At 38.0% G+C, this 25,313-nt stretch overlaps 1 long non-coding RNA gene across 5 annotated transcripts in view; it reads right to left on the reverse strand.

Moving 5' to 3' along the window:
• The window catches only part of LOC143435337 (uncharacterized), a 319,574-nt gene that overhangs the window by 90,840 nt on the left and 203,421 nt on the right, over positions 1-25,313 (reverse strand). The gene's annotated exons all lie outside the window — the stretch shown is intronic.

Raw genomic sequence — 25,313 nt, forward strand, 5'->3', positions numbered from 1 at the left:
TGGTGGGTATGTTTATGGCATTTTTATAGATGTATGCCATGTACTTCATTTATATCCATCTCCTTTTGAACTCTTGTGCCCACCAATCCTGTTGACACCCTTCTTCTACTCAAATACCTTGTATATTTCCATAATTTTATATATACATATATATAGTGTATATACATAGTGTATATACAATATGTGCATATATAATATGTGTATATGTAATGTGTGTATATATAATATGTGTGTATATACATGAGAAAGAAGAAGCATGTATATACACATATTAAGTCCATGTTTCACAAACGAGAGAAAATAGTATAGATCATTTTAAATTACTGCCATATGACTCCTTAGTAGAAATGGAAACAATAGTTTATTACTTTTCTCAGGGCCATAAGAAATGTCCCATTTCATCCTTTATTCTGGAATACCTAATATTATCCATGTTGTTACTTTTGTAGGTCTGCTGGAATCAAGAGGAACCAGCTATTAGGACTCAACCTATTGGAATTGCAAAGTTGATTGAAGTTGAATATTTCTTCCCACACTTGATCACTGGGCTTTCATTTCAACAAGGATCAAGTGCAAGGTCTATGCTCCGACAGAAATCATGAGTTAGCCCTGTGGACTGAGAATTCTCACACCAAAGCCCTGGATTCTCCTGTCTAGGTGTCACTGGAGGCCCATCACACTGAGCCTTCCTAACACTCTCCTCATTTGCTCTTAGTTCCTGGTTAGGTCAGAGTCTTTATTCCAAGTGGTTCATATACCTGTCTCCTGTTCTCACCTTCACCTTGCTCAAGAACCTGAAAACCTAATAGAATGATATCTAGAATTCACACTAAAATAACAACATTATTTTTAAATCCCAGGTTTTGCCTTAAACCTCATGTAAAGTATCCCTGTCTCATCTTCTGGCTCTAATAAAAGGTCCCTCCAGAAGACATCATATCTCTGACAGCTCTCACAACCCTTGAACCCTTGAAGAACATGTGTATTCAGCCTATGTTACTGATGACAAGCTATTCTCTCCCCCTCTTATTTAAAACCTTGGACCTCAGGAGCCCAGGCCATCTGAGTGCCCTGTGTTCATTCCCTGTGGCCAGGACCTTTGTCTATATCTGCTAAGCAGTCAGGTTCAGAACCATGCAGGCCTTTTCTTCCAACCCCTAGCAGATCCTTGCCCATCTGCTCTCCCAATGGGTTTGCTTTCTCTATTGTGAAGGGAATAGAACTACTCAAAGCTCCTTCACATTTCCATACATTTGTAAGCCCTTGCTCAGCATCCCTAGCGATTCTCAGTGGAGAAGTTATCTAGAGTGAATTAGATGAGATTTTCTAAGTTCCTAATGAAGGCCATGGCCTCTTACTCCAATAGACCATAGCCAAATTGTGATTTGCAACCTGCTTACTTAATGGGGTGTGAGCTTTGTGAAAATTCTGGTAACAATAAAACTTTTATAAACATGGAAACACCCAAACTTAACTGAAAATAAAATGTTGGACTCTAAGATCCAAACCAGGGGACGAACTCCCCAGGAGTCACACATGAACAGCGGATTCACTGCGACAACATGAGGTTTAATGATTCCAGTGCACTGGGACTCCTTTGCATGCAGGCAAGAGAAGCCTGAACAAAAGCTGGGAACAGTTCTTATAGGAGGGCAACCACAAAGGCTGACCTTCTCAGGTCCGGTCTATAGATGACTCAGATTCACACATTACTTTCTTCCTGACCTCCTCCTATCCTGGAATGTGTCTCTATGATCTGGGCTTTCCCCATCCACAGGTGGGTTCTCTTCCCTGTGGTCTGAGGAATGTTAATCAGCCTCTCCCTTCCTCTTCTGAATGTTAATCCGGCAAGTGTCCTCTGACACAGGAATAATGTACTCCTCCCTGAATGTGTCCCAGGGCAGTGAGTTCTAAGTCCAAACTGAGACCTGAATATCTCACATTTACTTCTTACAAAAACACATGATAAATCAGAGGTATCGCTGGAAGAACTCACCCAGGCTGTATATGTGTGACTTGTTATGGATTTCCAGTGATGTCTTCATCATGCAGATGTGGCCTTGTCCCTAAGCACACATGTGCCTTTTGGACTGCACATGCCATCACATCAAGCAACACCAACGAATGCTTGCTTGCAACGCCTCAGCTTACCTTATACACTATGATAGGATTTGATCACAGTGTTTTATATTGTACATACAGAGTTTCCTGCCCTCATACAACCTCAGTCATTTAAGTATTAAAAGTAAAAAAGAATGATTTCTGTGTCAACATTCCTTAGAGTCCAAGTATCATAACATCATAGTATATCTTTGGGTAATGTTGAGATAGGATGTTTAATTTTTTAAATTGCAAGTTGAGATTTAGACTCATATTTCATTTAATAAATAAGGATTCAATGAATTTTGGCTAGAGAGTAGAATAGAATTCCTAAATAACTCTGAAACATTTCTGCCATTTGCTCTATCTATTGACACAAAGTGACATTCTCAGCCTTGATGATTATAAATATCAAACAACTCTGAAAAATATTGAAAGTGTTTTTCATCCTGCTATTCAAATATGTAGTCAAGATTTAATTCTTGACCTGCATAGGTTTGGCATTGATCTAATTGGGGCAATGGGAAATACAAAATGACAGGCAAACATACAGAAAAATTAGAATCAGATGGGTTGAGTGCTCTTAGCCTGACCCTAGCCTGACCATTCCCATGAGTCTAAGCCATTGGAATCCTTGGCATGGTGATGTTCAGGTCAGTGATACACATTAACTCTGGACTTCAATCAATTTCCACACACTGCGTAAAAATTTTAAAATACATTCTTCTTGTTACTATACAAATTTGCTCTTATCATTAGCAGATGCTAAAATTACATGCATTCAAGGGAATCATTTTAAAATAAATTTCCATATAATTTATTATCAACAATTGTTTGATTTGTGTGCCTATTTTCTATATCTACACAACTGGGATCTCAAGAAAAGAATTCTTGGGTAAAACAAAATTGTGAATGAAAAGAAAAATCTATGAGTCTCTGCAAGACACACCCACCCACCTTCCATGGCCATGACTCTTCCTGCACTTCCTCTTCCCAAGTTTACTAGAAGGTACTCCTCCACACCCCAAAGATGGACCATTTTGAAAATGTACTCACACTGATATTTCTCTTGTGCCAAATTAAAATAGACAAACAAAAAGGACTTCCTATACCACCCTTCCTGTCTCTGTCTTTTTGATGATCACAAAACTGAAGTCATCTGTACTTCCCTTCTCTAGTTAAGTTCCCAGATTCTGTCTCACTTTATCTTAGCACATATGTCCTTTTCCTAACCTAAGAGTCCTCTGAAGGTCACATGTGACCTTTGTGACCATCTGCTGCTCTTCCTTCTGCCTCCTCTGTGCCTCTCTCAACAATGTTTCTCACAGTAGAACAGGTTGACCTCCTTGTGTCAGAGCACACAGGGCTTCGCTTATGTTAATGCTTCTCCTGTTTCCAGCTATGTCTCTTCCTTGGGACCCTGAATACTTAACCTCTCTGAGCTTCAGTCTATCATCTTTCATGCATGGTCACTGTACAGATGGCACAAAATGATATATGCTGAAACTTAAGTAGTAACATTACAAAAAAAAAAAGATATTTTTTGTAATGGCCAACAGCTCTTCTCATTAATACCAGTTAGGAGAAAAGTTTACATGCATGTAAACACATACAAAGTGAAAGACACATGTTTAATGTTTAAAAGATATATGCTAATACAAAGATTAATTTTATTCCTTAATATGAGACCCTAGCTATAGTACTTAAATATCATGAAATTGAAATACAAAATACCACATTAAATAGAAGATTCCACAGTGTATATTTTTAAAAAGTAGCTTCCTATTATAGCAATGTAGAAAACAATACATCTTTAGGGAAGCAACATGCTCTTTAACTTTTAATGGCCATTATGACATTCTAATAGCATAGACTAGGAAAGGTTACTCTATTAACACGCTTATGTGACTTGTGGTGGGCCAGCAAAGGATCCTTGTCACAGCTCCAAACTTCAGTGACAGATCATAATGGGGAATTGTGGGAATCCTTCCTTGCCAAGGTGTGGATCCCAGTTCCGGAAGGCTTCCCATGAAGATCTCCAACCTGGTCGGGTGTAGGGGTTCACGCCAAAGGGATCGAGTGCCAGCAGGGAGGGGGAATTGCCTCCACTGCCTCTGTTGCTCCCTCTACCCATGTCACCCCCCAGTTGCTCCCAGGTGCTGCGCCTGCCACTCTGCACTGAACCATTCCAGGCTGAGTCGGTGAGAAGCCAGCTAGGGGAAGTGTCCTGAAGGTGCTTCGGGAGAGCAAATCTCTTCCCAAGTGTTACAGCTCTTGTGACAGAACTCTCGGACAACGGGATGATTCTCGCACACCTTTACTTCTTCCAAATAGAGTTCTTATATACAGTTTTGGGGTGGGTTAGAGTCTAGCAGCAGGTAACTCCTATTGGCTCGGTCTGAGAGTTTGGAGATACCTCATCTATATGTGGAAGAGCCTGAGGCACTGTTCCTATGTGATTGATGGCCATAGACCCTCTATGGGAGAGGATGTGAAGGGCTGAAGCTAAGTGAGAGGCACCAGTAGGCCCAGGAGTACCGTCAAACTGTCCCTTTAGGGTCTCTGGAGTTCTAAGCAGACTCAACTGGGTACCCCACTGCCTCTCACAGCCCACTGCCCCACACTAAGGCACATATCATTATGTAGGTGACCAGGCCTCTGTTGCTTTGGCTCAAGCAATGCTTTTCATGGAGCAGGGAAAGGAAGAGTGGTACCTAGGCATTGTGGATTCTTAATATGGTGTCTGGAAACAGCACTTCTTTCACATCTCAAGAACAAAGCCAATCACTCAGCTACACATGACTACCATTGGGTGGAGTCATGCTTGGAAGAATAAGGGGACAGCAATGTCCACCCTCTTGCTACCAATTCTGTTTCAGTGTTAACTTGTTAAGTGTCCTTAAGTCAAAAGAACCCTCTATTTCTTGGTAGTTCTTACAAGAACAGGCAAGTAAGAACTCATGTTGGAAGTGGAAGAGTGTCCCACAGTTCCCAAACTGGACATACATCTGCAAAAGCAAAAGGTTTCCTTTAAAACAAGACTTATTGAGCTAAGTACAGAACTAGAAGTCAGTATTTCTGACTACTGTTAAAACTGATCACTTCTGGAGCCTAAGGCAGGTTGTTTAATAACATCACCCTTCAGGGAAATGAGAAGACAGAATGACTGATTGACAGTAGAACATTTCTGAGCAGAACAGAGAGGTGAAGGAGATTAGGAGGGAAGCCTTCCCATCAGACAGAAGACGAAACTTTCAGTGACTGACACTCAAGAAGCAAACCACTGACAGACAAAGTGCAGCAAATCCTGCTGGCAGTCTATTGTGAGGAGTTATGTGTAGGAGCATGTCAGACTCGCTCTTCATTTCACACTGATGGAAAAAGGAAAACCCATGTACTCAAGTCTAGGGCCGTGGTTCCTTGTCATAGTAACAGTAGCTACATACACAACCTTGAACTTACACTTCCAGAGATGCCAGTGAGAAAGCCTGAGTCACCTAGCAGCATCCTAAGATGAAGGAGGCAGAAATAATTACTAAAGAAAAATACTGATCCCAACACACACTTGTGAATGGTGGCCTGCTAATAATGGATGCCTCCAATACCTTACATGCTATAAGGTCATGATAACATGCTGCACTGTTCCCTTTCTTCAAACCTCATAATTCATAAGTATTTTCAGTGTACGGATTAGAACAATAAACATAAAGTTATAAGAATTACATTCTTTATGACAAACACAAAGACCAAAATCTCAGTATCCTGTGCATTTACCCCCATCCTAAGTAGTAATCATATTTATGTTTGACAATCATCATTTTCATTAGATGAAAGTGTTCATATGGGCTATATTTGTTATTCTATTAATTTTAATGAAAGTATAATTACATCACTTCTCCCATTCCTTTTCATAACTTCAATCCCTCCTTTGTACTCTCTTGCAAATATTTTTTACGTAAATGAGAAAACCCATCTATTAACAATATAATTTATTCTGTTAAAGTAACTGACATAGACTTTCACTTGATATACAACATGATCATTTTTAATTGGCTACATAGTATAGTAAAGTATTATCTATATAAATCCACTATTTGACAGTTATTTAGTTCATTTTCAAATTTCTCATTTTTAAAAATAAGGTACAATCATACAAAAATTTCTACAAGGCAAGAAGTTCATAGTGGACTTGTGAGGGTAAAGGCAACTTCTTAAAGAGGCAATGTAATTATCTTTGCAACCAATTCTAGCATTTTCTTTTTCTCTCAGAATATATGAGAGTGTATATCTTCCCTGCAGCCTCAGGAGCCTGTGCCAATCAACACATGAGTCAACTGAGATTCATGGTCAAGGACACATTTTCAGCTGTGTAATTGGTATTATTCCACCTAATTTGTAGGACTATAGTAGATATTCTAGATGGCAGACTGTTGTTAAGCATATCATAAACATCTTTCATATATAATAAAAAAATCTCAACCTTATGACGAATACATTTTGCTATACATAATTTACATTTTGTCTATCCTTAAAAATAAATATTAGTAAAAGTTAATTTCTACCCAAACTTTTTTTTAAGATCGATTAGAAGTCAAGTTTATTGATAGTTATAGAAAATTGTCATTGTTTAGTGTACAAGTTCTGAGAAGCCGCAGGTAGTTCCGGTACAACTGCCATCATCATGACTCAATGGTCCCTTACCTAAGCCTTACCAAACCCCTCTATATTCCTTCCCATCTAGTTCTTACTCCAGTTACAGAGTTTGGCAAAGACTGGTTTTGTTTGACTGAAAATTAGAAGCTGTACTTATTTACAAATCACAGTATGACACTTTTATAAATATACAGTTTTATGATAATCTACACAAAGACATAAACATAGCTGTCACCTTAAATACCATTATTCTGTTCATGTCCTTTCTGAAGTTCTGAAACTGAAGGCAATTATTATGTAACCTTCTAAATATAACATCTCTCAGTATCATATATTCAGGTTTCCATGCTGCTAAAAGTACTAATAGCTGGTGACTTCTGATGCAGAGTAATTTTCTATTGTATGCAGGTTGCCCTTTTGTTTCACCATTTACCAGCTGAAGGGCATCTGAATAGATTTAAAGTTGAGCAATGGTAAATAATATTGTTAATGTGTTACACATTAACAATAATGTGTAATAAACCTCCACATTTGGAGTAAATATGTATTATTAATCTTAAATGTATTATTTTCTTTACACATTCCTGCAACCAAATACATGACAAAAGCAAGTTTTAAAAGTAGGGGTTCACTTTAGCTTACAGTTTGAAAAGATGCAGTTCATCATAGCCAGGGTAACAGGCAGCTCTCTAACCTTACCACATTCACAATCAAAATGCAGACACGGTGATGAAGGCTGGAAGTCAGATCACTTTCTCCTTTCTGCCCCCTCCCTTTTATTCATTCCAGAACCCTAGTGCATAACATACCTGTCTTAGTTTGGTTCTATTGATATGATAGACACCATGACTGAAAATTATTTGGCAATGAGGTTATCATGCATCATAGGGGAAAACCAAGGCACCAGCCTGAAGTCAGGAACAGAGGCAGACTATGGAAAGACCCTTGACATTGCTTTGTTTATTTTGGCTTACTCATCTATCTTCTTATACAGCCCAGGCACACCTGCCTATATAAAACACTTCTCATGGTGGACTGGGCCTTTTTCATATATCAGCAATTAAGAAAATGTCCAACAGACCTGTCCACAGGCCCATCTGACTGGGGCAGGCTTTTCAGAAGAGGTTCATTGTTCCCATGTGAGTCTAGGTTTGTGACAACCTGACAGCTAAAGCTAACTATGGATTTTCCCTTCTCAGTGAAACATTTCTAGAAAAGTCTTCACAGATATGTCCAAAGGTATATCTCCTAAGCAAGTCTAAGCTCACTTCAGCTGACAGTAAAGATGAACCATAACAATAGTAAATGTTAGATACGTGTTTCACCACTGATAAAAGGGCCAAACTAGACTCAGGAATGGTGGTACAGACCTATAATTCAAAAAGCAGTGTGGAGGTTTGAATAAAAATGGCCTCTATCTACCCATAGGGAGTGGCCTTGTTGGAGTAAGTGTGTCACTGGGAGCAGGCTTTGAGGACTCAGATACTCAAGCCAGAACCAGTGTCACTCCCTCTCTTTTGTCTGCCTATCCAAATTTAGAACTCTCAGTTCTTTCTCCAGTACCACAACTGCCTGCATGATGATAAGGGATTAATTATCTGAAACTGTAAACCAGCCCCAGTTAAATTTTTTTTTTTTCATTTATAAGGCTGCCATAGTCATGCTGTCTCATCATAGCAATTAAAATCCCAAGACAACCAAAAAGGCTAAGGCAGAAGGATCACCCACAAGTTCAAGACCAACCTGATCTATATAGTGAGATTCAAGCCAACACTTCTGGGCTTTCAGACTTATGTCAACTGGCTGCCCAGTCATAGCTACACAGAAAATCCAAGACAAACAAACAAAATATTTGGAAATAAAGCTGCTAAAGCCTTTTGGTAAGCCATCTGTAGTTGGCCTTTATGGCACCGCAGAGCAAAGTCCCTAGTGCTTCATACTCTCTCCAGCTTGGAACTGTGAATTTAAGTGTGGATTTATTTATTTGGTCATTGTAACAAGCACAGTGATTATTATAACATCCTTGTCTTTTAAAACCTCTTTATTTTTTTATGTATGTAAACATACGAGCTAGTGGGTATCCATGTAGACCAGATAGGGGTGTGGAATCCCCTGGAACCAGAGTTAAAGGTAGTTGTACACACCTAGATGTGGGACCTAGGAACCCAACTAAAGACCTCTGAAAGAGCAAGAAGCACTCTTCAACCATCTCTGCATGGTTGTGTGGTCTTAATTTTTTTTTCTTTCAAGATAGGGTTTCTCTGTATAGCCCTGGCTGTCCTGGAACTCACTCTGTAGACCAGGCTGGCCTCAAACTCAGAAATCCGCCTGCCTCTGCCTCCCAAGTGCTGGGACTAAAGGCATGCGCCACCACGGCCCTGCCTGTTGTCTTAATTTTTATTCCATTTATGTTAATGATGTTAAGTCATGGTCATGTGTTTATTTGTATTCTTATATTTTGCTGGGTGTTTCATCTACTTCCTTGAGCTGTAATTACAAGAAGTTATGAGCTACCCAGTGTGAGTTAACAAAAAGACTATTCGTATAATTGTTAAGTTGATTTCTAAAGTCTTCACATTTTTTGAAAGATTATCTTCTCCTTTATCTTTATGCAAATGCCACATTGTCTTGACTCTTGTTACTTCTTAAGTGACAATCAAATAATATTAAAGTTCAGACTTCTTGTACCTTTTAAAAGTGCTTTTGTTGTTGTTGTCATTGTTGTTTGGAATTAATTTTTGCTAGTCTATATTTTTCTGTTTCCAAGTGAGGCTTAGAAGCAACTGGGCTATTCTACAAAGGAGGTTGTGGTTATCTTGATTAAAATTATATTGACTCTTTAGTTCAATCAGAAAAGGTATAACCTCTTACAACTATTAGATTTTCCCAGTAATGAACTTGTACATCACTTCAGCCTCTTATAACTTTTAAATTTTATTCAGCATTGTTAAGTTCCAATATATCGCAATTTCATATGCATAATAGTTTATGATATATAGCATGGTCATTTTTATTTATTATTAGCATATGTAAATTTTATATTGTATCTTGATCATTTAACCTACAACTTTGTTTTACTTCTTAGGCTTTGTGTTCTTTTCTACAAAATTTTTACGTCTTTGAGATGCCATTTATTTATTTATTTATTTATTGTCTACTTACTTGACTATAATCTTATAGAACTCACACACACAATGTTAAATAAAAGGATAGTGTAGGGATAAAAGAAAAAAATTGACATCTTCTTTTGATCCCTATCATGGTGAAATATTTGTTTTCTACCCTTAAGTATATGTGAAGCAGTGGATTTCTCCTTTATTAAGCCCCATTCCTAGTTCACTGAGAATTTTTTAAACTCAAATGTATATGGTAAATTGATCAAAAGTAAGAATTCTTGTTTTAATTTCCTCTTGTCATGAGCTGCATATTTCTTTGTTTCAAATGTTAAACAAACCACATATTCTTGGAATGAATACTGCTTCATTATGTTACAGTCGGCTCCTTCTATATACTGTTAGATTCCTCTTTAACCATTGTTTACATTTTTTCTATTTTGGTTTTTGTTTTTCTGGGTTTGGCTTACTCCACCATGAGTTTGAAAAATAAACTTGCCCATCAGATTCTGCAAGAATTCGGATAAAACTGATATTACTTGTTTCTTAAATTATGGTAGAAGTTATTGATAAAATATCTGACTATACTTTTTTTCACAGCAAAGATTTTAATTGCAATTTACTTTCAAAAAGACAAAAGGTCATTAAATTAATGAGCAATTTAGTCAGTTTGGTTGGTGCATAATTTATTATTTTGTCTACGTTACTGATGCACTAATCTCATTTTCTAATTCTTTTTTAAGTGTTTGTATGCCTTATACTGTCATTTCTTTCCAAAAGTCTTCCTGACAGCTGTTGTTTTTTAAAATGACTTTTATTTTAGTATATGTGCTGCCGAAGCAAGCACTGAAATGACTTTTATTTAGTTGACTTTTCTCTTCTGGTTTCTGTTTCAGTTTTGTAGATCTTTGGTTTTTATTTTCTTTCATCTCATTGTATTGTACCTAACTTACTTTCTTAATCCTGTATTTTAAAATTAAAGTTACTGATTTCAGGCCATTCTTTTTTTAAGAGAGATGTTTAAGGATACTGATATCCTCCTAAGTATATGTTAGTAACTCCCATTAATTCTGTACAGTTTTTACCCCATTGGAAATGCTTTCTGATTTCCTTGGAGTCTTTGACCAATAGCCAAATTTAAAAATACATCATTTAATTTTCGACTCCTTGGGCTTTTTAAAAAAATATGTGTGTCCTTTCCAACTGATATCTTTGTGGTTAGCGAATCCTTTGTACTACTTCAATACTTATAAATAAATTAAGTTTTGCCTTGTGGAAAATTTGGTTCATCTTTGTGATTTCAAATGACTCTGAAGAGAAATGCATATTATGATGTTATGTTCCAAAAATCAACTGGTGTTGATCAAGTTGTCCAATAGTTCTCTTCAGGTCAGGTCTTTCTATTGTTTTATTAATTCACAATTTATTTTAAATATTTAAATAAGGCTCATATCTTTTTCAGAACGTTTCTTAAATATATTTTATAAAGTGTATTTCTTGAAAATTTTATTATTGTTATTTTTCTGCTTTAGATAGCATTTTTCTTTCTTATTACCTTAAAATTTTATCACTATGTGTAGAAAGTAATGTTGCAAGAAAGGTTTTCTTAGAAATTTACCTAGCTATGAAATTTGCTAATTCTATGAGTAACAATTGATTTTCTTGAATTTTCTAGTCCAATGACCATAATCACTATAAGTTTTGACAGTTTTCCTTTCCAATATAAATAAATGTTCTTGTTTTACATGATTTGAGTTTAACACAATCTACCACACACACATTCATCAAGCTCACACATACTCAGGAAAAGAATGCTAAAGTTACACATGGCCTGAGGTCAGTAGTTCTATTTTGGTCAAGTTTCAAGAATGGCATATATAGCTTGCTCATGCTAGTTCTTTTTGTCCTGGGAATACTTTTATTCCTGTCCATAGTGTCAAAGCTTATCTTTAACAACATCAACATGTTGGCTGCCAAAGTACATGGCTTGAAGCTGAAAATGGAGCCTTCAGACAGAGTTAATAAATTAACAGGCTGGCAAGCCAAGGAAGGGTAAGATTCTGCAAGGAGCCTTATCAACCTAAGACATAAGTGCATTGTTTTTGATAATGCATATTCCATGACAGGTAAGGAAGGCATTCTTGTCAGAACAACCTAAGACAAACTCAGTCTTATTCATAAAATAAAAAAAGGGGATGAGATGGAGAGCTTTGGGGGCTGCTTGGCAAGAATCTGACATGGGCCAAGGAAAAGGAAATGGGCTGCTTGGCAGGAATATGATTTTGGCCAAGGACAAGGAAGTGGGCTTCAGGCAGGAATCTGACAGTAGGCTAGAACAAAGAAGTAATTTCAAACAGGAATCTAAATCTTAGGATACAACAAAGAAATAATCTAATTATTAGGCTAGAAGAAAGAAGTAATTTCAGGCAGGAATCTAAATCTTAGGATAGAACAAGAAAATAGGCTTTAGACTTGAAAAGGACTTTGGGCTAGGACAGGGAAGTAGGCTCAAATATTTTTGTCATCCTGATAAGCCCTTAGGAAAAGTGATTACTGGAGGGTTTGTGGAACTTTGTTTATTGCCTTGCTTGCTCTTTGACTATTTGTGTCTATTGTCTTGCTTGTTCCTTGACTATTTGCATCTATTGTATTGCTGTTCCTCAACTTAGAATTGACCTTAATACTAAAATGGTATAAAAACAAAAGGTAGAAGGGGAGATGGGATAGGTGGTTTTTAGGGAGGGGAAATAAAGGGAGGGAGTGACACTTGAAATGTAAATAAATAAAATATCCAATAAAAAGAAAAGAAAAAAAAAAAAGGTCAGTAGAGGCCTAAGCATTGCTCACATCATCATCATCAATAAAGGAAGTCAGCCGAGTAAGCATTGTGAAAATGCCATATAGTAGAACTGAGGATATTTACTTGACTAGAACGTGATTCATTGTGATCAGTGAAGCTTACTCATAACAAAATTTCTGGTTGCTATTATGCTCCAATAGATACTGTAGAGCAAGAACTCCTTCCAGGCTGGTCAGGCATCCAGGTACCACTGCTGCTCACAGGAGTTAAAATTCTTAAGGATAATTTATAATACTGAAGAATGAAAAATTATAAAATCATTTTTATAGAATATATATATATACTTTTTAAATTTAATATATATATATATATATATATATATATATATATATATATATATATACTTTTTAAGTTCTGTTAGGGACATGGAAAATTTTCTCTGAAACAAGCCAGGCTAGTTTCAGGAACTGGTTGTAAAGAATGAAAGGGCTGTGGCTCTATGGCTGGAACAACTGAGAAATAGTTAATAAATAGTTGGTAAATGACAGGGTAGAGAACAGTGACATGGTAAAACCACATTTTTGAGAAGAATGAGTATACTGAGTAATTTTCATGACTATAAACCATTCAGGGTGCTCTGGAATGTTTCTCTATTCTTATGTTATGTATCCATGACAACCTCTCACCCCCCCTTCCTACTCCCCTGGTTTGTGGTCTACCCCTTTAAAAACCCTCCTCAGACTGACTGGCTTGGTCAAACTCTACTCCTGCACGAGTGTGCAAGTTTACCTCTCTTCCCTAATAAACCTCTGCTGATTGCATCCAGGTAAGATGTCTTGGAGTTTGTGGGTGGTTGCGACTTCCTGAGACTTGAATAAGGGTCTCCCTAGTTTGTAGGTCTTCAATACCTTAGACATTGTAAACTGTTGCATATATTTGGCTCTATGTACATGTGATCATATGGAATCTTTCTCAGGCATTATATACAAATCAAATCTGTTTCTTCTAAATGTCTCTTAACAAAGAAGATAGTTTCTCAGCAGCCCTTTAAAACATCAGATATGGAGAAAACAAAAACCCACATGAGCCTTGTGGGAGTGCAGGAGTGAGCCTAGTGGAGGAAAAAGTGAGATACAGTGCAAAATGCCATGGTCTTCTGAGCCTGATGGGTGAATCCTGATCCAGCTGTACACACCTTGAGAGATCTAAGGTGCAGATCCATGAGACAGAACAAAGGACCAGTGCCCAGGGCAATAGCCTCTTATTCGGTCTTCAGAGAATTTCCCCCAGGGGGGTTGACCCCCTCCCCTACAGAGTCACAGGCAAGCAAATTAGATTAAATAGGATAGCAGGGCAGATTACATCCTCCTCGAGTTTAGCCCTTGATTATGTAACTACACTCTTATTGGCTGAAAAGTTGCATGTAAGTTTTTGTACTGAACAATGAAAATTAGATCTGTAACCCATACTGGTTTCCCGAGTCTAAAATCTCTGTAGGCTCCATCTTTGCTTACCCCTATTCCCCAGTCCCAGTTCTGACAGAGCCTATATGAAAATAAATACATGTAACTTGAAAAAAACCAATCATACACATCATCATCCTGCTACAAGCTCCCAAGTGTTGGTCTACATCAGACCCAGCTGCTCAATCCCATTTTAAAAGTCTAAACATGGTCTAAAATGAAAAGAAAAAAAAGTTGTCTTTTCCCTAAAATTTCTCACATTTCTAGCTCTATTGGTGGTTCTTTTTACTATTAGTTTTTGTCCTTAAATCATTTTTGCATGAAATTATCTTTTTATTTCAAAACCTAAAAGGAATAATGAAGACATCTAATAGTATCTTTCCCACCCTCTTCACCTAGAGCTATTATCAAAAGCACTCTCTCCTTTTAAATTACACAGCTGTTTTAATAGATTCCCTGGAGTTATGGCTACACTTCTCCATCCGTGTTTCTAGAGTCCAATATCAGTCACTTCATAATCTACTAATCTGAATTCCATTTCTTGCTCAAGTGACATTATAGTTCCTAAGCATTGGGAAACCTGGATTCATGTTGGCTACCAATCCTCAGATGTTTCTGAATCTAGGCAAGAGTGGAGACAATTTAGCCCATCTGTGTCATGTGCAGACAAGATGAGCGTGGGCGGGCCTAACAGTTGCCTCTTAGTGAATTCTTATACTTACGGCAACAATTGCCCCTTACTGAGCCATATGCTCATGGAAAAGAAAACACAAAGTTTTGGTAGACATTAAGCTGCATTTGCCACAATCTTGGTTATGATCAATTGGCTTTCTCATCATGATTGAAAAGTTATATTACAGCTAGAGAACCATAATATAAAACATGCATGACTAAACAGCCATTTTCCTTGTGGTGGGTAAATCTAGTGTCTTTGTCAAAACAATGACAAGAACTGGCTCTGCTTTAATTTTCCTTTTACTAAAGTCTAAAACATCCCCAGGTGAGATTGTTAAAAGACTCCCATTTTATTCCGATCTTAAGATTTAGAAAAACTAAAAGGTAAAATTAATTATTCTCATTGAATTTTCCACTCCTTTTCCTTGGAAATCTTTTTTTGTTGCTTTCTGGGATCATTACAAATTTTCTCTGTATTTTCTTTCACTAACTTTCTCAGACTAGGACTCGGGATAATAAAGTTTGTGAATTCCTACTATTTGCAGATGTTCAAATTATTTCTCCTTCATGAAGACTGTAAAAGGCAGGAATTTAACTGTAAAGATAGTACTTCATTGATTTGTTCTCATACTTATCAATTTTTAAATTCTTTCTTTGGTTGCTCCATCCCTATCTCCCTTTGAAAATTTTACTACATGCTGCTGGAATGTTAGAATCACTTATTTTTTTGTCTCTTCTCCCATGCATTTGAACTCAGTGCCTCTGGGTTTTCTAAGGATAACTCTAACTTGATTAATTGATTTTGAAGATGACTTTCTATACATTTTTACTTCTGGGAAATTTAATCTAATATAAAAACGGCATGGTGATTCCAGGAAAATTAATTTATATTATCAAGAATAACAATGTACATCGATCTCTTTAAGTTTTTAAATGGTATTTGTTTGTCTTACTGTTTTGGACCTTTAGAAGTTAATGTTACCTATAACATTTTTTTAAACTTAGGTTCTCAAGCTCATTGCATAAAATTTTTCATAGAAATCTTTTATAATTTTAGTTGCTATTATGGGTTCAATTTATTTCAATCCCCAGAGGCTTTTGTTTTAAGTTACTGATTTTCAGTGTAGAGAACAATTTTGAAGTCTGTGACATCTTTAGGGATTGTGTCTGTTTCATGAAAGTTGGTCCTTAAGGGCAAGCCTTTGAAAGTTATCCATGGTTCCAGCTCAATCTGGTTTTGCATCCTGGTCTACAGCCAAGTGAAGACCTACCACCACCTGCTCTTGCCATTGTTCATTCTCTGTCAATAAGAACTGGAACCACTCTGAAACCCTTAGTCAGAACAAACTGTTCCACCCTGAGGTTGTTTCTGTCAGTTATTTGGGCATAGACTGTGGTGATTTGAATAACAATGGCTTCCATAGTTCTCAAGTGAAGAGCCAAATTTTTTAGTATCATCAAGAATATAAAGTCAAGGGCTTATGAAATCTACCTATGTGGTTAAGAAGAGCAGTTGGATTCAGGTGTGTGGCAGGGGAGTTCCTGCATAGAGGCCCTAGAAGGTGATTGCATGAAGTTGTAAAAGTAAAGCATAGGTTACATTGAAGATGCTACAGATGTTATAGCCATGAGATATCTGCCAAAAAGAGCTATAGACAAGGAGTGGAACTAGTCCATGATAGAGCAAAGTGTTGCAGGCAGCAAAGCTAAAAGGGCAGAGCCAACCAAGACTTCTGATGGGGAGCTGTAGGATTTGGAGATTGCGCTGTTGGGTTTCAGTCTTGATTTGATCAAGTATTTTCTCATTAACCCCTGATTCATTTCCTTTGGACTGGTAATATATATATTGTATCATTGTATATAAGGGTATATAATTTGCTCTTTTATTTTACTTGGGGTGCATAGTTAAGAGATTTTCATAAGTTTCCAAAGAGATTATGAACTTTGGGATTTTAAACTGTGTTGAGATCAAAAGACTATGGGGACTTTTATAGTTGAACTAAATGAATTTTCCATTATGATATGGTCACAAGCCTGTTGGGGCTAGGAAGCTCAATGTGGTGGTCTGAACTACACTTGTCCTTGTAGGCTAACATGTTTTCTAATTTGTTCCCAGTTAACAGAATTGTTTGGGAATGTGCTGTCCAGTTTTATATCAAATTGACACAAGTTAAAGTTACTTAGGAAGACAATCTCTTGAATGAGAAAATGTCATCAATAGAGGGGCCAGTGGGCAAGACTCTGGTGCATTTTCTTGATTGATAATCATGCTTATTAATTTTTATGTCAACTTGATATTAGTTAGACTCATTTAAGGAGACAAAACCTCAACTGAGAAAATGTTCCCACCTCACTGGCCTGTGGGCAAGTCTGTGGTGCATTTTCTTGATTAGTGATTGATGTTGAGGGGGCGGTTCACTGTATATAGCACCAGTTTGAACTGCATGTCCTGAGTGTCAGAGTAAAAGAGACTGAGCAAGTCACAAGAAGTAAGATAGTAAATAGCACTCAACCATGGCCTCTGTGTAAGTTCCTACCTCCATGTTCCTGACATGTGCTTCTGCTCTGACTCCCCTGGATGACCAAATATAAGATGTAAGGTGAAACAAACCCTTTCTTCCCCAAGTTACATAGGGTCATGGTGTTTTATCACAGCAATATAAACCCTAAGACAAATATGAATGTAGGAGGGCCAAGCACACTATAAAGGATGCCACCCTAGAATGGTAGCTCTCAGTACTACAAGAAAGTAGAGGAAGAAACCATTAAGTAGCACTTTCCCATGGCTTCCTTAGGTGAGGGAGAGTTTGCTCCACTTTACAGCTTGTAACTTTCTATGAATTCCCAATGAGGGAGGTGTACTCAGTATCCCCTTTTCAATCCGTGTTAGAATGTTGAAAGGACCAGCAGTCTGAAGGCTTTGTACAGATGCCATACATTCAAAAGTGAAATGGCCATGTCACTTCCTGAAACCAGTGCTCCATAACAGTCCACCAACCTTCCTGCCCTGTGTGTCACAGCAATGAAAAGAGTGAGTGGCACAGCTCTGCTTTCTGCGTCTAGGTCACCAGCTCTCTTTCTATCAAAGCCATTGGAGGTGTTATTTGTTAACAAATACTGGCTGAACTCTGGGTCTGGTTAACATTTCTGAGAGGTTTTACCCTTTACTTTGTCATTCATATTGATGTAGTCACGTCAAATTGGCATAATTGATTAATTTTCTTTTTTGATGATTAATAATTTTTAATTCTTTTGCTATAATATATTTTGATTATATTCTCCCTCTCCTTAAACTCCTCCTAGATCCATTCTACCTCCATATTCACTAACATTTACTCTCATCCCTCTTCCTCTAAAAAAAAAAAATGAAAAGAAAAGAAAAGGAAAAGAAAGAAAGCCACTACAGAAATGAAACTCAGAACTAACAAAGACCAATAGTCCATTCGTAGCCATTGCCTTCTTGAATCATGCGTCACTGTTGGAAAATTGCTGGAATTATTAGAAAACTTTTTGGTAGAATAAGGGCTTGTCAGTCATATTAGTGGGTGGGGAGATTGTATTAGAAAAGTATCACTTTTAATAGAGTAAAGGATGAACACAAGGTCAAGTCACATTAGGTATTCGTATGCATTGATTTCCTTTGTAAATTTATATATAACACCCAGTTGTATATGGTGAGTCTATAGCCAAATATTTACCCCCAAATATGATGAAAAGTATTTCATAATGAATAGATGATTGTTTGCTTATCAAGACATATCCTCTCTCTCTCTCTCTCTCTCTCTCTCTCTGTCTCTCTGTGTGTGTGTGTGTGTGTGTGTGTGTGTGTGTGTGTGTGTGCTAACACATAAAAATTCAACGAACCAACCAACTACTTTGGAGGACTCAAAGCAGTGGCCTCCGTATCCTCTGGTCTGACATACTGATAATACAAATGAAGACTTACAGTTAGAAACAAACCGTGCAGCTTTTAATTCTATCTCCTAAGCATTTAAAGATAACATTTGGTCCTCAGCTACCTCACACCTAATTCCAGGTTTCTGAGCCCCATGGTAGTCAGGTCCATGGCCCCTTCTTTTAGCAAGTTAGTCCTAGATTTTCAGCTGTCATTTGGATTGATGGAAGGGACTCATCTGCTGTATGCAAGAAGGAACACCTTGAGCTGGGCCCAAATCACAGGTCTTCTTCACCACTTTCCCCAGCACTGACCTGACATGAGGACCTTGGCTGCCACTGTTGTAATGGAGGCTCAGCCTCAGAGCTGTCTGTAGCTTTAGATCACCTGGCCAACTGGAAATTCTGCCTCATATTTCTTTACTACTAATGAGATCTTAAAGAAAAGTTTCCTCTTGCTTGTATCAGATATTTTATCCATTGATATAGTTGGGCTTTGTTTTTACTCGTCTGTCATTTTTAAAAAAAAAAAAAACTTAAGTGCATATGCTAATCCTATCCCTTGGGTACAAGTTAACACACACCACAATGCTTTAGTCTCTGCTCCATATGATGGCTATGACATGGCTACATATGATGTCATGACTCTATGCCAGATTTGTTCTTCCATAGGCTGAGATTTTTCTATAAGACCCATCAACCCCTAATGCAAAGAGAACCCCCAAAACTGTCCTGTTATTTTACTACCGATTCCCACAAACTTCCAAACTCAACTGCGTATGTAGCTCAGACAATCATAACCCTCCCTACATGGTAGAGTGTATTTAATCTCCTGGAAAATTATCAAAGAAAATAGGCAATAAGTAATAATCCTATTTGATAAGCAGTCAGTGAAAATTTACATAGCACAAGGATCTGATGGTGCATAGAGCAGAGATTCATTCGCAGGGCTGGCTGATATCATAAACCAGGAGAGGGGCTTGGGAGAAGTTTATGGGCAGTAGCAGTTCCCTCTGAGTAAATTATGGCTGTGTATTCATTCTGGGACATTTACTACTTTCTCACATAAATACAACTAATGTGCTGAATTTATTTTCAAAGCACAAAGCAGAGTTATAACTTATCTTAAAGTTTTTCAGTGAGGAAGCTTATAAAACAACTTCAAAGGAAATTCTTTGGGGCTGGCTTATTGAAGATTTTAACCAACATCTTCATTTTCCCTTTTTAAGACCACGGCACACATAAGCAGAGTCTCATTTCAGGATGTGGCATGTTTTCAAAGGCAATACTCAGAACCCGGGTGTGCAATTGCTGTTTTTGCTTTACTCCATCATTCATGGCTTTCCCCAAAAAAAACACGGTTTCCACATAAGGGAACCTTATTTTTTCCTCTTGAAAGAGGCTTGTCGCCATGAATAAGGCTCACTTATCTGTAACCAAAGCCATGGAAATTCACTTCAATTAGTTTTTAATTATCTAAAAATACCCAGCTGAAAGGAAGTATTCATGAGTTTACCTGAAGCCTAAAGGAATTTTCCAAGTTTGTTTAAAGCTCTAAGTGTACACTAAAGGGCTAACTTGTATTGATTTTATAATCAGTAGAAAGAACGGACAGGGTTGGGGTGGGTGAATGGATGTAGGAGGGACAGTAGGTTTCTCTTGATGAGAAAGCAGCGAAAGGAATTCCTTCCTGATACAACCTTCCTTTGCCAACATGCTTTGTTTCCTCTGGCTTTCTCACACACTCACTCTCTGTACTACAGTGTTCCCCGTCAGGAACAGGGAGAGCTACGCAGGTGGAGAATGGGGCCATCAGCAGCCAACAGAGCGAGCAAGCAGGCTCCAGACCAAGAACATAAGCGGCAGCACAAAAGCCTCACGGCTGTAAATTCTTGTCATTACTTTCTGAAAGTTCCCTGGATCAAGCAGGATTGCTCATGCAGTCATAATTACAAAGCAAGCTGTAGTAATCATTACACAAACACAGGGGCTGCTGAAGTCTTGAGCAGAATGCTTGTCCTGCTATCGGATTCTCATGAATGATATAGGAATACCAAACGGGAGGAAATGGTCCACACTCCATTCCCAGAATTCAGAGGGCGCCTGCCCTCTGCCAGCTGCTTGCTTCTAACCAGAAATAGTGCTGCGCATGACCAACTCTCACCAAAGTGTTAAAACAAGAAGGTAATTTAGGTAACTTTGGTGATTGTCCAGTAAAACTGTCCAACATACAGAGCAAGGAATTGAGCAGACTGAGTTGCCCAGTGGATCTAAACTTGTGACTTACTGCTTCTAAGAGAGCATTTGCCTTGGTTTCCACGTGGGAAGAGGCCAAGTTTGAAAGCTGACATTAACTGATGCTTACAATTGGCAGAGTGCAAAACTTCCTCTGTATTTCATCTCCTTTTAATCTCCACAGCCACCTTATGAAGCCATTAATTGTCTGCATTTGTAGAGGAAGAAACTAAAACTCAGGAGAGGAAAATTATTTCCTACCTCCATCATGACCAGCCGCTTTTAAAGCCAATGTTACTGTCAAGCTGCAGGCCTATAACTACAGCTGTTCCTGAGACCTCGACGAGAAGTTGAAAAGTTTGAGGACTGCCTGAGCTACATGCAAAGTGAGTTCAAGACCAGCCTAAGTAATATAAAATAAAAAGTTAAGAAAGAGAGCTAAGATCATAGTTCAATTGTAGAGCATTTGGCTAGCACAGGAGTGTCTGTGAGGCTTTGGGCTTAAAACCCAGTATTGCAATGAAATTAGTAAATAAATAAACAAACAAGCAAATAAATAAATGCTTCTTCCTTTGGCCTTTGTGCTAGTGACAGGAAAGGTAAGAGCATTCAAAACCACTTAGATAGAATGTCATTCAACATTACTTCTTAAGATTTTACATGAAAGATGATGCATTTGGCACAAATCCAATAAACTAGTGATGTTTTCACAAACCAGCTGGGCCCGGGTGCCAGCATATGCAAGAGCACAGGTGCCGAAGCCCACCATGTGCAAATCAAAATTCCAGTCTAAACATATCATTGATTTATGTATATGTCTTCATTGCATGCTGAGTCACAGAGCACATAAAGGTTTAGTGAAACAGACCTTAAAGAGGGCGTAGCCCCTGACTGACCTCTTGCAGCTCACAGACATCCAGTGACACACTTACAGTGGAAAATAACCAATAATGAATAATCATTGGGTGTTTCTAAAGAAAGACAAACTCCCTTCTAGTCCTTACTCGTTGTTCCTGGGCCTGCTGCCCAAAAACTGACCAAGTAGGAAATACGTGAGAGATGCTCACTATTTCAAATCCACACATCGGGAGGATTAAGACACTGTGAAGAAGTACACCTTCATGAGTGTACATTTAAATGCCAGCATGGAACTAGACAAAGACTCTCCTGAGAGGTAAACGTCTATCTTTTCTTCAAAAGATTCAGAAATAATCCAAAATCCAGCAATGGAGACACCCTGAAACGCTATGCCACAAATCTCACTTGATTTTCCTGAACTCTGAATGTCCCTTTGCACTCACAGATAAGCCTTTACTCCCAAGAGTTGACCCCTGGCTTCCTGGCCAGGATCCCTTCCACTAGCTACACAATGATTGTTGTACCTACAGAGCCGACCCTTCTGGGTTTCTCTAAGACATTTCTATGCTGCTAGTCTCTTGTTGGCCCAAGACTCCTCTTTCCAAGTCCCAGCATTGAAAGCACAGAGGAAATTTTTCAGCTTTGGAAAGATCATCTAAAGTCTTCTAAAGGTGCTGCTGTGTGACTTCACTCTTTGTGTGATTGCAAACATATTATAAACAGTGAGGACTCAGAGGTAGATATACCAGAAAGACAACTTGTGCACTTGTGCTACTGCAAATTATTTTACAGATAGACAGACAATGTCAGATATTGGCAAGTACTAGGAGGAAAACCCTTAATTCAAAAAGGGCAGTGGGGAGGGGTATATAATAAGGACGAGGAGTGATGGAGACCATTCTCAGCAAACTTAACTGAGCTGAGCTTCAAGCTGAAAGAAGCATCAAGTGAATCAGTGGAACAATTGACTTCCCATTACTGGCAAGGACAGGCGCAGCACTCTCATTAGCTCCCCACCTAGAAGCTCCACGTTATCTGAGGGAAGTGTGTGGCATAGCTGCTTCTGTCTCACCAGAATAAATACCCATGCCTTGCAACTGAATAGTCAAGAAATGCTTGTTGAGAGAAACACACGAGATGTTCTCTTCAGAAAAACATTTACACATGTGTCTGTAAACGAAATGTCTGACACATCACAAATATTATTCTCATTCTTCAAGGATCACAGCATGAGCTATCTTCAGGGGACAGGGTCTCAAGGGATTATTGATATACTAACTTAGACACACTCATTCACATTTGAACAATTGCCAGCTGCTATCATTCGGATGAGAGCATCTGCTGATGTGTATAGGGTTGTAAAATCATGTAGACAGCAATAAAGACACTTCTAATATAAGCTTCACAGAAAAACTAGCAAGTCCAATAGGCCAGGAGGGTCCAACCTAAGTCACTGCGGATAGGTACTATAAAATATTTGAAAGAGAACTTTCCAAGTAAGAAAGAAATAGGACTCTAAGCACCCTGCCAAGGCATGTATGAACAAAGGAAGGGGTTGTGTCTGCCCACATCTGTCATCATCCAATTCTGGAGACACATGACAGCAGGGTCTAAACATTTGAGCTGAAAGCACTCTTTCAGTGAACTCTACATGTGACTAAGACACCTGGGCACAAGAAATTCTAACAGTCCAGCACAGAGGGATAAGCTTTTTCTCAAATATGAAGCTGGATTACTGCAATGGTACTCTAACGATTAACCACAGCTCTGGGCCTCAGTAACATCTCATAAAACCCAAACGTTCCATTACAGAAAACTGCCTTCCATGCCAATGGCAGTCACAGCAGCAACTGTACTAGTTGGTCATTGGCTCCTTTGATCCAGCTTACAAGGTACCACCAAAAGCATCGATCATTGGAATTCTAAATGCCACCAACAGATCATTGGTGATTTAAAAAGATTTTGATCTCCTAAGGAATTCCAGAAATATATTCATGATCCTTAATGGGTGATAGTTCACTTTATGACTTTTCAATTTATAATGAAATGAGATATCATTCATCCAGCACAAACTAGACTTTAAATTATCAGTTTTGATCTCCCCTCAGGCTAGTGACAGATGGTATGATATATGGTCTTGCAAAGATGAATCAAAGCAACAGGGGACCTCCTGCAGGCCCTACTTAGCTATATATTCATAACAGTAAATAGATCATTTTCTACAGTGCTCTATTGCTTAGGTGTATTACACAGATTCCACTTGGGGTGGGTTTATTAGGAAGTAACCCCATTATAAGCTGGTAAAAGATGTTTATTATTTTATATCCAGTGTTTGAAGATCTGTGAACACTGGAGGTAATATGAAACCATAGTCTGTAGCAAAAAATGAAGGAGGGAGAAGTGTCTATAGCCTAATCTAAGTATCTTAAAACTATAACATACGCTAGATATTTCTTGTGGTCTGGCTCAATGGGAAGCTAAATATGGAGAATCGTGTAGTTCAAACCATTAGAAGCTTTTAAACTAGTATTTCTCACCACTTTGTGGGTATACATCAAAGTGGAGAAATTTATAAAAAGAAATTTCCTCAATTTCCTTCTATTTGTAATTCTAACCCCCTATTATTCCATTAGATTTCCTCACTCAGATCCATAGGAAATATCTACACATGATTTTTTTTCTACACATGATTTTAACTTTGTACTGCTTCTCCTAATTGCTCTCAAAATGTCAAATGCTTCAGCCTAGGTATTTACTGAAATATATATATAAATCAGCAGTGACAGATAAGTTGACAGGAAATAGCAGAAAATTAAATTGAAAGTACTAGAAAATCAAACACAGAAGTAAATCTGAACTCAGAGATACTGTAAGCCAGCATGGTCAAGAACAGGGACTCTTTTCTTCTTCCTGTATGTTAGCCAAAACCTCTTTCTTACCATTTCCACATTGCTGAAAACTATAGATACCACATGCAGGTGTTGTGCTCCCCAGAGGAAGAAAACCATTTCTTTCTGTCACTTTCTTTTTTAAAAATAAGACAATTGAGAAAATCTTGGGACAGGTATGTGGTTTGTCTTTGTCCACATTAGATCATAAGCATGGCTCTGGTCGAAAGTCTTGACCAAACCTGACTTCGGGAAGCATGACTGGGAAGCCAATCATGATCAAGAGATCCTGATTTAGTTACAGAAGCATGGAACCTGACAGTAGAATTGTTTATGCTCCCTAAGGGGTTCCATATTGTGTTGAAGCCTTTGTGAAGTGTGATGATTCAATCTGAGAGCAGATTGAAACTGGAATGCCAGTAAGGACTGATCACACAGAAGAAGCGAATGAAAACAATGGTGCTGAGTAAGGGTCATAGAAAAGGTTGGTATTTAGTGGAACACACACATGTACTCTCAGTGCTCTCCCTAATAGTGTCCATGGCAGAGGTAAGCAGCTGACCTTTTTTTAGCTCTAAAGAAACTTAAAATTCTTTTTCACTAATTTTATAGATGATAAATACATAGATAGGTA

The sequence above is a fragment of the Arvicanthis niloticus genome, chromosome 21, assembly GCF_011762505.2.
Source record: "Arvicanthis niloticus isolate mArvNil1 chromosome 21, mArvNil1.pat.X, whole genome shotgun sequence".
Classification (NCBI taxonomy): Eukaryota; Metazoa; Chordata; class Mammalia; order Rodentia; family Muridae; genus Arvicanthis; species Arvicanthis niloticus.